General features: G+C 40.5%; 1 pseudogene; it reads right to left on the bottom strand.

The window, feature by feature from the left end:
- Positions 1 to 10,700, bottom strand: part of LOC109472105 — a 24,668-nt pseudogene extending 13,968 nt beyond the window's left edge.
- Between the last annotated feature and the right edge of the window lie 385 nt (positions 10,701 to 11,085).

Raw genomic sequence — 11,085 nt, 5'->3', positions numbered from 1 at the left:
GAGGCCAATTTTTATGAACAACATTGGCATTGACCAAGACTTAACTTGCATGCCTAAAAAATGCAGCGAGGAAGACAGCCACACCTGCACATGTAACTCCATCCCCAGAGTATCCTGTATTACAGGTACAGGTGAAGGACCCTGCAGTGTTGGTACATGTCGCCTGGGGGGCACAGTTGTTGCTATTGGAGGTGCATTCATCAATATCTGAAGACCAAAAAAATTGTCACATGCCCATAAACGCATTTTATTACCTGCGCCAATATAGTTTTGATTTTGCTATGTGAGTATGTAATAACTATGTATGTATGTATGCATGTATGTATGTATGTATGTGTAAAAGGTAGTTTAGCACGAAAACTCAAGAAGCTACCAAGAGTTGTGTAGACACTAACCCTGATCACAATATGTTCCAGTCCACCCCAGTCTGCATAAGCAACGGTAGATCCCTGTCCCCTGTGGTGCTGCAGTAAGTATTTCGCTGTTCTGGCACACGCTGGATGCTTGGAAATGCAAAACAGTTGTGTCACAAACTGCTCAAACCAATATAATTACGTCTGACTCTGTAAACCCTATTACTTAGCTGGTGTGTTGCGCCGAAGGGCCGTCATACCGGCTATACCTGTATACAAATACGGATATTATTAAGTCCATGAAAAATAGAGGTATTGTTTTTGGCGTGTCTGTGTGTGTGTGTGTGTGTGTGTCTATCTATTTATTCAGAATTGTAACATGACAATACAAAGTGTGCACTAGGCAGCAAGTATGCTGATAGCGTGCACATCTAACACATACCTGGACATATGACATAAAAAACAACAATCAATAGTTAGAAAAAGATTCTATGATTTCTTAATGGTGAATGATGGGAATGTCATACTTGGGACATATGTAAGTTAATCAAAAGTTAACAGCACGATGCATATATTATGTTAATGAAGAGGTCATTTGCATAATTAAAGAAAAGTTACATTTACATATCAAGCCCATATTTCATGGAGGTATGAGATCTCGGAACTCCTGTTATAACTGTACAGAAAATTGAATGTTTAGTGCGGCTCAGCTGGAAGAGGCACAAAATCTTTTTGATTGGGCAATGAACATGTGGAGTGCATCTGTGAGTTTTGTATTTGTGTCAAAGTTCTGAGCTGGAGACCCCTGGAGCAGGAGAGATGTTGAGCTGGAGACCCCTGGAGCAGGAGAGATGTGGTTAGATGTTGTTACCTCCATGAAAAATGGAGGTATTGTTTTTGGCGTGTCTGTGTGTGTGTGTGTCTGTCTGTGTGTCTGTGTCTGTTTCTGTTTCCGCACATTTGTAGTTAGCATAACTTCATAAGGCCTATATGGATTGTGATGATATTTGGTATGCTGGTAAGTCTTAAGAAGACTAAGGTCAAGGTCAGATATTTGCCTCCTGGTGGATGGCCTTGGTACTGCAGCAGAACGTCCGGATTTTGTATCTTTTGTCCTGAACATGCTAGGGTCTTGATTTTTCGGCGACAGATAGCTTTCCCCGTCAGAAATAAGTGGTGTGAGTTTGGTCTCCCTAGCAGCTTGTTCTGGAACTGCAGGACACTTTCTGGTGAAAACTTTCAAAGCCAATAAGTCTAGATAGGAACAACATATTTTCATCATTTTTGGTATGTAGGTAGCTGAGAGAGAGCTGTACATAACATAGTTCAAATTATGCAAATGAGGACTTAATTTGCATAATTAATGAGGGCACTCTATAATTACAGCCTTTTATATATTAGAACTTTTATACATGTAATCCATTTAATATGTAAAAACTCATATTTCATGGAGGTGTGAGATCTCCGAATTCTTGTTATCTATCTATCTATCTATCTATCTATCTATCTATCTATCTATAAAATATTATATATATATATATATATATATATATATATATATATATATATATATAATCTTTTAGACTACTACGCCGACTTACGGTTTGAAATGTACATCCACCGTGTAATGTATATAATGTATCTTTTTGTCTACTAGGTAATGAATTCTAATGCCCCTAAAACATACGTTAAGTATGGACATGATATCAAGCAAGGCCTAGACATAAACTACTTACAAGCAATGACCTTATCTTTTACCTATATATAGCTCATGTTGCAAGGTAAAGCAGTAAACCTGTTTATTGGAGAAGAATAAATCAATAAATCAATTATCAGGAGATGATGCCTGATTATTGCCTATATACGGTTAAATTACGATGGTGGTTGTATTCGAGATGTTTGAGATAAACCTATATATGGTTATGAACTAGAAGAAAGGGAAACACATACTCACCAGAAACATTGACAGGCCTAATCATCATGACTGTCTTCATTAAGGAGTATGTGTATGTTTTCCAAGACTTCCAAACAATACCCTGGGCACTGTCGCAGGTAGAAGTGTCGGAACATGTCGTCAGGTACTGTCCGTTTAACATGGCATAACCACAGCTTGTAGGGTACCACCATCCGCCTTGTCCGTACGTACTTGCACAGTGGCTGCTGCTGTCGTCGTTGTCCTGGTCTTTGGTAGAAAATGCTCTACCGTCGATGCTGTGGCGTCCATTTTCGTCAGCTAGAGTCAAGTCGTCACCAGCATCACCGGTGTATCCGCTAAGAGTTGCCTGGTAGTTGCCGCTTGTGCCTCCTACAGAAAACATGCTGTACCGAGCATGTCGAGAGTGTCCTTCCCAATCTTCCAAGTAAACATACAACTCGTTTTGCTTTTGTGTTGTTAGATTGTGTATGGTTCCCAATCCCAGCCAAAATTCTTCAGTAGGATTGCCGAATCCATGCTCGTACTCTGTCCAAGTCTTGTCAAACGGCACGGACCCGTCCTCTCGCCGCTGGATAACTGTCCATCCGCCGCCATCAGTGTCCATGTCACAGTACACCTGGAATGGCTGCGGGTAGCCGACAAAATAATCCCTACTGATTTGGACCCCTTCTGATAAGAGGTCTCCGCAGTCCTGAGGGGTGAAAATTACTTGAAAAAAAAAACAAGAAACTTTTCCTCAACAATATTCAGTTCAAAACACGGGGTGGACAATTCTAGTCCACCAAATACAATAACAAATAACAAAACTAAATTGTAGACAGTAAACATTTGAGCTGTCTACAAAATCTTCGGCGTGGTTAGCATGTAGATGTAGCTACAGAAACACATTGCGACAAATATACAAACGGGCACATTGAAAACAACACCTCTGTACATGGAGGTGCTAAGGCTAATATTTCACAAACCATGCAGTCAGATGTAATTTCAATTAACTCGCTAAAAAGACAGGTAAGAATACGGCAGAAGCCCTACAGGTCCTAATGTTTCCACTCGCCACGTAATACGAACGCTCGAGTCAATAGGATGAAAATATGGTAGATAGAAAAAAAGATGAAACATTTACCTGCACACGTAACTCCATTCCCAGTGTAGCCTGTATTACAGGTACAGCTGAAGGACCCTGCAGTGTTGGTACAAGTTGCTTGGGGGGCACAATTGTTGCTATTGGTGGTGCATTCATCTATGTCTGAATAGAAAAAAATGGTTTCACGCAGTTAATACCTTTTATCATGCTTTAAAAAGACAAGCTCTACATGCCGACGATGCCCGTGTAAAAAATAAAACCATGCAAAGAAAGTGATATATAGATTAAGAATGACCTTATTCTGAATGTATCATCATTTAAATAGTTTAATGGCATCATTCATGTTGTTTAACAATAAGAATGACGATATGATATAACTTTATTCGTCCATATTTTAAACTCCATTCAGATACTGATTTACATTTACTGCTGTTTCAATGTGTTAAATATGGGAGAAGAGTCAATCTCATTGTATCTATCACGATCCAACTTTCATCCACTTTTATAAAGTTATGGCTTCTTGAATGAGATAAGTTAGAGACTGTTTGGGCCAACTTGAAAATGTGCTTTTCTAAAATGAGAAGATAAAATGATATTTTGGACTACTGTGACGGTTCCAAATACCCATAAATTTGTAGGCAGGCGAACTAACCCTGATCACAGTATGTTCCTGTCCACCCCAGTCTGCATAAGCAGCGGTAGATTCCAGTCCCCTGTGGTCCTGCAGTAAGCGTTCCGTTGTTCTGGCACACGCTGGATGCTAGGAAGTACAATACAGTTGTGATACAATGCTGTTCTAACTTATAAATCTCAATTAAACAAATAAAAAAAACAAGCCCTAAGCAAAGAGCTAAAATAAATGAATCAACAAAATTGTATATACATGTATATATTAAGTAGGTCTGAAAGCTAAAGCCGTATTATTGTTGTGTTCTACTTATGAGCCGACTCACGGCTTGAAGTATACATACACACTGTAATGTATTATGAAGTAGGTAATAAGTTGAATGCCCCTAAAAGTATAGACATGATATCAAGCATGGTCTAGACATAAACTATTTACAAGCAATGACCTTATCTTTTACCTACATGTAGCTCATGTGTTTGAGATAAACCTATATATGGTTATGAACTAGAAGAAAGGGAAACACATACTTACCAGAAACATTGACAGGCCTAATCATCATGACTGTCTTCATTAAGGAGTATGTGTACGTTTTCCAAGACTTCCAAACAATACCCTGGGCACTGTCGCAGGTAGAAGTGTCGGAACATGTCGTCAGGTACTGTCCGTTTAACATGGCATAACCACAGCTTGTAGGGTACCACCATCCGCCTTGTCCGTACGTACTTGCACAGTGGCTGCTGCTGTCGTCGTTGTCCTGGTCTTTGGTAGAAAATGCTCTACCGTCGATGCTGTGGCGTCCATTTTCGTCAGCTAGAGTCAAGTCGTCACCAGCATCACCGGTGTATCCGCTAAGAGTTGCCTGGTAGTTGCCGCTTGTGCCTCCTACAGAAAACATGCTGTAACGAGCATGTCGAGAGTGTCCTTCCCAATCTTCCAAGTAAACATACGACTCGTTTTGCTTTTGTGTTGTTAGATTGTGTATGGTTCCCAATCCAAGCCAGATTTCTTCAGTAGCGTTGCCGAATCCCTGCTCGTACTCTGTCCAAGTCTTGTCAAACGGCACGGACCCGTCCTCTCGCCGCTGGATCACTGTCCATCCGCCGCCATCAGTGTCCATGTCACAGTACACCTGGAATGGTTGCGGGTAGCCGACAAAATAATCCCTACTGATTTGGACCCCTTCTGATAAGAGGTCTCCGCAGTCCTGAGGGGTGAAAATTGCTTGAAAAAAGAAGGAAACATTTATGTAACAATACACAGAACAAAACACTGGGTGGACAACACCGACAAATACAACAACAAATGACAAAAATAAGTTACAAATACCGTAACGGCAAAAGTGGTAGGATAACAGGTAGTAATGTATCAATATAAAAATTTAGTGATTTTTGTAGAAAGTTGTAGACCGTGAGTAAACATTTGAACTGTCTAGAAAATCCCCGACGTTGTTGGTATGTGGGTGTAGCTAAAGAAACACAATGTGACAAACACACAAACGGACACATTGAAAACAACACCTCTGTACACGGAGGTGATAAGGCTAATAATTCATAAACTGTACAGTAAAATGTATCTTTAATTTACTAGACACAAAGTCGTGATAAGGAGAAGTGTAAATACGACAGAAGCCCTACTGTACAAGCCCTGATGTTTCCACTCGCCACATAATACGAACGCTCGAGTCAATAGGATGAAGATATGGCAGATTAAAAAAGATGAAACATTTACCTGCACACGTAACTCCATCCCCAGTGTAGGCTGTATTACAGGTACAGCTGAAGGACCCTGCAGTATTGGTACAAGTCGCTTGGGGGGCACAATTGTTGCTATTGGTGGTGCATTCGTCTATGTCTGAATAGTAAAAATGGTTTCAAACCCTAAATACAGTGTACACTTTATCATGTTTTAAAAAGACAAGCCCTACATGCCAACACTGCCCGTGTAAAAAAAAAACATGCAAAGAAAGTGATACATAGATTAAGAATGACCTCATTCTGAATGTATCATCATTCAAATAGTTCAATGGCATAATTCATATTCTTTCGTAATAAAAATGACAATATGATATAACGCTAGCTGTCCATATTTTTAACTTCGCTCTGATTTACATTTACTGCTGTTTCAATGTGTTAAATATTGGAGAAGAGTCAATCTCATCGTATCTATCACGATCCAACTTTCATCCACTTTTATATAGTTATAACCTCTTGAATGAGATAAGTTAGAGACTGTTTGGGCCAACTTGAAAATGTACTTTTCTAAAATGAGAAGATAAAATGATATTTTGGACTACTGTGACGGTTCCAAATACCCATAAGTTTGTAGGCAGGCGAACTAACCCTGATCACAGTATGTTCCTGTCCACCCCAGTCTGCATAAGCAGCGGTAGATCCCAATCCCCTGTGGTCCTGCAGTAAGCGTTCCGTTGTTCTGGCACACGCTGGATGCTAGGAAGTACAATACAGTTGTGATACAATGCTGTTCTAACTTATAAATCTCAATTAAACAAATAAACAAACAAGTCCGAAGCAAAGAGCTAAAATAAATGAATCAACAAAATTATATATACATGTATATATTAAGTAGGTCTGAAAGCTAAAGCCGTATCATTGTTGTGTTCTACTTATGAGCCGACTCACGGCTTGAAGTATACATACACACTGTAATGTATTATGAAGTAGGTAATAAGTTGAATGCCCCTAAAACATACGTTAAGTAAGGACATGATATCAAGCAAGGCCTAGACATAAACTACTTACAAGCAATGACCTTATCTTTTACCTACATATAGCTCATGTTGCAAGGTAAAGCAGTAAACCTGTTTATTGGAGCAAGAATAAATCAATAAATCAATTATCAGGAGATGATGCCTGATTATTGCCTATATACGGTTAAATTACGATGGTGGTTGTATTCGAGATGTTTGAGATAAACCTATATATGGTTATGAACTAGAAGAAAGGGAAACACATACTCACTAGAAACATTGACAGGCCTAATCATCATGACTGTCTTCATTAAGGAGTATGTGTATGTTTTCCAAGACTTCCAAACAATACCCTGGGCACTGTCGCAGGTAGAAGTGTCGGAACATGTCGTCAGGTACTGTCCGTTTAACATGGCATAACCACAGCTTGTAGGGTACCACCATCCGCCTTGTCCGTACGTACTTGCACAGTGGCTGCTGCTGTCGTCGTTGTCCTGGTCTTTGGTAGAAAATGCTCTACCGTCGATGCTGTGGCGTCCATTTTCGTCAGCTAGAGTCAAGTCGTCACCAGCATCACCGGTGTATCCGCTAAGAGTTGCCTGGTAGTTGCCGCTTGTGCCTCCTACAGAAAACATGCTGTAACGAGCATGTCGAGAGTGTCCTTCCCAATCTTCCAAGTAAACATACAACTCGTTTTGCTTTTGTGTTGTTAGATTGTGTATGGTTCCCAATCCAAGCCAGATTTCTTCAGTAGGATTGCCGAATCCCTGCTCGTACTCTGTCCAAGTCTTGTCAAACGGCACGGACCCGTCCTCTCGCCGCTGGATCACTGTCCATCCGCCGCCATCAGTGTCCATGTCACAGTACACCTGGAATGGTTGCGGGTAGCCGACAAAATAATCCCTACTGATTTGGACCCCTTTTGATAAGAGGTCTCCGCAGTCCTGAGGGGTGAAAATTGCTTGAAAAAAGAAAGGAAACATTTATGTAACAATACACAGAACAAAACACTGGGTGGACAACACCGACAAATACAACAACAAATGACAAAAATAAGTTACAAATACCAAAACGGCAAAAGTGGTAGGATAACAGGTAGTAATGTATCAATATAAAAATTTAGTGATTTTTGTAGAAAGTTGTAGACAGTAAACATTTGAACTGTCTAGAAAATTCCCAACGTGGTTGGTATGTGGGTGTAGCTAAAGAAACACAATGTGACAAACACACAAACGGACACATTGAAAACAACACATCTATAAGCGGAGGTGCAGCCAGGTGTCATTTTAATTAAGTAAAGGCATTACTGTATTCTTTTTCCTATTCATTCACGACCTGTACTTAGGTTGTAAGAGCATAAACGTGCATTAAAGATCTTTCATACATTCATTCATTCATTCATTCATTCATTCTTCACCAAAAAGCAGTTACTCAAGCAACTGGATATGATTTTGAAAACGTCAGACGTTTCAGCTAGTATCCACTAGCTTTCGTCAGTGACTGAGAGACCAGAGGGGAAATGCAGGTTTATAAGCACAACCCATTGATTGATATGCAAATAGAGTGAAGACAAATTTTTGGAAGTCGAAAAAGGAACAAAAGTCAGACAAGTCAAGACAAGATGATGCAAATTAGTCTGAAAGCTCCTGCAATATATGAAAGAATGTACAACCCCACCCTCAACAGGGAAGGGGGCTACGAGTCGATCTTTCCGGCACTTGGGATTTGGCACTCCCAGCCCCGAGGACAGACAACACTTAAGCTCCTGTTCCGTATAACAGGAGCTTTGAGAAAGCTTTGGAAAAATCGAGAATGGCCATGTCTATTTGAAGACCCAAGTCGACCCAGGATGTTAAATCGGTTAGTCGCAGGAATTTTCTTCTCCATCTACAAGGGTCTCCCGAAACTCGTTAGTATGACATCTGACCTCGCAGATGTATTTCCCATTACATGTGCCTTGCACAATAGCAGTAACATCAGAAAAACAGTCACAAGGTCGGTGCATGCAACGAGGACCGTGGCCCTCGTTACCTTCTACCCCATATGAAGCTGAAATGATGTTGATTCTCTGCTGGTTGCTACACTCTATGGTGTCCATATTGTCTGCATGCCTAGTTCAAGGACATGGGAGTTGCAGTTTACCGATGTAATGCATGTATATGACTTACACTATTAGATATTTTACTACATATATTTTCAAATTAATATCAAATATCTGTTCTTTAGATACATGACTTTGTACAATGTCGATATGTCTATCTTTGTGTAATTATAGTAGGCAAAATACAAGGTGAATTTCATTCTCTACCTATGCACAAATTCGCGGCAGAAGCCATACAAGTCCTTTTACGTTTGTGAAGATCAGTCATCCAGGGATATAGATAAATAAAATTGTGGTAGCGGATTTTGGGGAGCGCACCAAACCTAACAAGGCTGGACTCTAGGCAAGTTCTGCTGCAGTACTACGGTGAAACACCAGGAGGTCCACAGTTTGTCTTTATTTTTTTTTTTATATTCCAACATGGAAGCACAAGACGTGGTGGGGACACACTCTTTTCGTTCAACGTATATTAACGCCACCATCATTAACACGATACAATTCTCATTTTCACCTGAGCGAAGTGAAGTGTAAAGTGTCTTTCTAAAGGGAACAAAATCGGTGGCATGTCAGGACCCCGGACCTCTTGGTTCCGAGTCGAGCACTCTGCCGTTACTGGCCACGCGACCCCACAAGGCCATCTGTGAGTTGGCCTTGACCCTTGCCTTTCTAATATCATCATAATCGATAAAGATCTTTTTAAGTTATGCTGAGTGAATATGCCGAAACACACGCACACACACACAACCACACAGAAACACACACACAAACACAAAGCCCGAAAACAATACTTTCATTATTCATGAAGGCAACAATATATTTCACCCATACCTTTCGCCATTTATATTTCACTCCATACCATGGAGTGAAATATAAATAGCGAAAATAAAATCGTCCTGAATGTTAAAGCTAACCTTTCCTGTGATGGTAGTCAAACTGCGTTCCTTCAGCGTTTAACGTAGTGCCTTGTGTGTCCTTACTTGCTGTACTCAGGATACAGACGCCATTACCGGTATGGTCGTAATCAAACGACAGACAAGATCCCAGGCGAACAGCGGTGGTTCCTTCCAGGCATTTTATAGCGCATTCCTCTGGGGTGATGTCTGCGATACTTTCGCTGTCATGACCGGTTAGTTTTATTTCATTATAGACATCAAAGAAGCTAACATAATTCGCGTCTGAAAGAAAGAGCGTGTGATATTACTTAAAAGTACAATACACGGATAAACTGTTGTGTAAGCCTTATTTGTATGTTGTTGAATTGAGAAACTCCATACATTGTCACATTCAATACGGCTGTTTTTTTATCGCACTGCATGATCTATATTGTTCTTGAATTTAGAGTCGTAGTCTTCACTTTCTTGGAGAACATAGCAACAAAAGCTATTAGATATAGAACATCGGCGCCAAATCTCAATCACAGAGTGCGTATACAAATGTATGTGCGTGTGCATGTACATGTATGTGTATGCAAGCATGTGTGTATGCAAGCATGTATGTGTACATGTGTGTGCGCGCGTGCGTGTATCTGGGTGTATGTATGCGTGCGTGTATGTACACATGTCTATGTACGTAGAATGCATGTGAGTATGATTTTTCTATGCCCGTGGTCGTATTTGTGTGTGTGTGCATGTGTTTGTGCTTGTATGAATGTGTGTGTGTGCGCGTTTGTGCTTGTATGTGTGTGTGTGTGTGTCTGCGGGTAATTGTACTAACCTGTTGACACGGACGGCACATGAGAGAGCACTACACAGACTAACATCGACCACAAAAGGCACGAATTAGCCATGTCGGCACACGGCTCTAGCACCCGGTGAGATGTTCAAATATATGCCTTGTGATAGAAAACGTCGCTTTAAGCTTATTTCGGTGGGTTGCCCTTTGTCCTACTTTAACGCACGGTACCTGTGATTGTAAGTGGTGGTAAATGAATGACTAAAATGACAGTATACGTAAACACAAACTTGTGCACTCAGCACCCGTCTTTATTTGTGTCCAGACTCAGATATCGTAGTAGGGTCGACAGGTTATCATTACTCAGTTACGAAGGTTTTTACTGGTGTAAAGTAAGATTATGCCCAACAAATTAAAAGTTATGACTTGCAAAATCGACCTATTTTGTCATACACATAATGTCTGCATCATTTTTGACAATGATTTTAGTTTTTGTGGATATTTAAAAAAACTGTATCCCGCGCCCCTTTTTCTTGGGTGATCCCGAGAACGTATTGAGCGTCTCTCGCCCTCCTGTTTTGCCTCACGTTAATATTTGAGAACTG

Source organism: Branchiostoma belcheri, unplaced genomic scaffold, assembly GCF_001625305.1.
Source record: "Branchiostoma belcheri isolate BF01 breed outbred unplaced genomic scaffold, Haploidv18h27 scaffold268, whole genome shotgun sequence".
Taxonomy (NCBI): Eukaryota; Metazoa; Chordata; class Leptocardii; order Amphioxiformes; family Branchiostomatidae; genus Branchiostoma; species Branchiostoma belcheri.
The sequence above is the reverse complement of the archived record's forward strand: the minus strand, read 5'-3'. Positions and strand labels throughout refer to the sequence as shown.